This window comes from Aethalodelphis obliquidens, unplaced genomic scaffold (assembly GCF_003676395.1).
Source record: "Aethalodelphis obliquidens isolate GAN/ISIS:26980383/991018 unplaced genomic scaffold, ASM367639v1 scaffold3, whole genome shotgun sequence".
NCBI lineage: Eukaryota > Metazoa > Chordata > Mammalia > Artiodactyla > Delphinidae > Aethalodelphis > Aethalodelphis obliquidens.
Window position 1 is genome coordinate 68375826 of NW_020837947.1, and position 2894 is coordinate 68378719.

General features: G+C 51.3%; 1 pseudogene; it reads left to right on the forward strand.

The window, feature by feature from the left end:
- The first annotated feature begins 1715 nt into the window (after positions 1 to 1715).
- On the forward strand, positions 1716 to 2610 carry LOC113606116 (40S ribosomal protein S2 pseudogene; annotated as a pseudogene).
- The last annotated feature ends 284 nt before the right edge of the window (positions 2611 to 2894 follow it).

The window sequence follows — 2894 nt, forward strand, 5'->3', positions numbered from 1 at the left end:
CTGGTGGCGCAGTGGTTGAGAATCTGCCTGCTAATGCAGGGGACGTGGGTTCGAGCCCTGGTCTGGGAAGATCCTACATGCCACGGAGCAACTAGGCCCGTGAGCCACAACTACTGAGCCTGCACGTCTGGAGCCTGTGCTCCGCAAGAAGAGAGGCGTGATAGTGAGAGGCCCGTGCACCTCGATGAAGAGTGGACCCCGCTTGCCGCAACTAGAGAAAGCCCTCACATAGAAACGAAGACCCAACACAGCCAAAAATAAAGAAAGAAAGAAAGAAAAAAAGAAAGATATATTAGGAACAATAAAACTATAATTGAAACAACTATAACAAGGTAAAATAAAACCACAACAGAAAAAAGAAAAGAAAAAAAATGGCAGGGGGGGAACAAGCCAAAAGGACAGACAAGGTATAAAGAATAAAATAAAATTAGAAAAATAAAAGATTTATTAGGAAAAATAAAAATATAAAACAATCAACAATAATGAATAAACAAGGTAAAACAGAACCTCAATCTAAAAGAGGAAAAAAGAAAAAAATAGGCTTGGCTATGGGGGAGGAGTTTAGGTGAGGGGTAGAACTTAGGCAGGGGCAGTGTTTAGGGTGGGGCGGGACCTAGGCAGGTCAGGGGGTGACGTTTGAGCATGGGGCAGGGCCTAGGCAGGGTGACATTCAAGCATGGGCAGTGCCTCTGCTTAGGACCTGCATAGAAGGGGTGAGGCAGCACCTCGAAAGGAGGGCCTCTGGAGTGTGGAGTTCTGGAGTTTGGAGGTAACGCCCTGAGTGAGGGTGTGTGGGTGGTGTTTAGGCCCAGCGCGTTGGAGGGGATCTCCAAGTGTAGAGGTGTGACCCTGGGTGGGAGTGCAGGGGCAGGGCTTGGGTTCTGTGCAGCAGGAGGGAGGCTCCGAGGGCAGAGGATTAGGCCTGGGAGCCCAACAGGCTCCCCCATGCCTAAGTAGACAGGGAAAGCACTGGCCACATTCCCTTCCCTTCCTTCGCACCCCTCCCCATCATGTCCCCCAGGGTCTCCCCCGTCGCCGCTAGACCCCTAACCATGGGTGGGTCCCGCTGGGTGTAGAAACTCCTCCCCTCCCCCAGGCACCCCTCAGAGGTGCCGGTCCCAGAGATCCGGCCTTTACTTTTGCTCCCCCTTCCCTCCCTCCCACTCCCTCAGGACCCGCGCAGCTAGAGGGGGCCTAGGTGGGCAGAGGATCAGGCCTGGGATCTCAGCAGGTTCCTGGGGGCCCAAGTGGGCAGGGGAAACCTGACCACGCTCCTTTTTGATCCTCTGCCCTCCCAATGGTCCCCCAATTTCCCCCTTTGGGCGTGGGATCCCTTCCCCTCCCCCAGCTGTCCCTGAGGGGTGCCAGTCCTATCCCACCTCCACTTCTCCTCCCCCCTCACTCCCCTCATGCCCCACGTCCTACCTGGTCACTGGGGGTTCCTCCCATCCCCTTAGGTGTCCGTGGTCCCCCACCGGTGCCTGGTAGGTGCCCTCATTGTGAGGAGATGTGAATTCCATGTCTTCCTAGTCTGCCATCTTGACTCCACCCCCACAGTTGCTTCTTTATTCACCAAGTCCATGAAGTGGAACTATAAATATTATCTCTTACAATATTTTCTTCTGCCTCTTTTTCTTTCATGTTTGATCTCTATCTAATATGCAATTCTCACATGAAGACACTTTTTACCAAAACCTTTTCTGTAAAAACACCAAATGGCGGATGATGCCGGTGCTGTGGGAGGGCCCAGAGGCCCCGGGGGCCCTGGAATGGCTTCCACAGAGGCTTCGGCAGCGATGTCTGGGGCCAGGGCCAGGGTTGTGGTCGGGGCCGGGGCCAGGGCCGAGGCCACAGAGCTCACAGAGGCAAGGCCAAGGACAAGAAGTGGCTCCCTGTCACCAAGCTAGGCCGCCTGGTCAAGGACATGAAGATCTAGTCCCTGGAGGAGATCTACCTCTTCTCTCTGCCCATCAAGGAATCTGAGATCATTGACATTTTCTCGGGGGCGTCCTTCAAGGATGAGGTTTTGAAGCTCATGTCTGTGCAAAAGCAGACATGTGCTGGCCAGCGGACCAGGTTCAAGGCATTTGTCACCATCAGGGATTACAAGACATGTTGGTTTGGGTGTCAAGTGTTCTAAGGAGGTAGCCATTGCTATCAGTGGGGCCATCATTCTGGACAAGCTCTCCATCGTCCCCGTGTGGCAAGTATACTGGGGGAACAAGATTGGCAAGCCCCGTACTGTCCCTTGCAAGGCCACTGGCTCTATGCTGGTGTGCCTCATCCCTGCCCCCAGGGGCACTGGAATCATCTCAGCCCCTGTGCCCAAGAAGCTACTGATGATGGCTGGAATTGACAACTGCTACACCTCTGCCAGGGGCTGCGCTGCCATCCTGGGCAACTTCGCCAAGACCACTTTTGGTGCCATTTCTAAGACCTACAGTTATCTCACTCCTGATCTCTGGAAATAGATGGTGTTCACCAAGTCTCTGTATCAGGAATTCATCGACCATCCTGTAAAGACCCACACCAGAGTTTCCGTGCAGAGGACCCAGGCTCTAGCTGTAACCACCACTTAATTTTCTATGAGAAAAATAAAGTGAATGAAGCCAGTTTAAAAAAAAAATGGATTGCATTGTTTCCCTGGGCTATTATTTCTCCTGCTACTTATATTTTAAATATATAGATCAATTTTGAAAACCAAGCTTTAAAGACTGTTGGTTCTTTGATTAAATGGCATATAGTAGAGCCATCTGTTATAGGTGACATTTTTTTCCCCTTCACAGCCTAACTAGGAACTTTCAAATATTATTTAAGTTGGGGTTAGGACTCTGGACTAGAATTATTGTTATTTCACTTTACCATTTAGTACAGCCATCAACTGGGATCTTGTC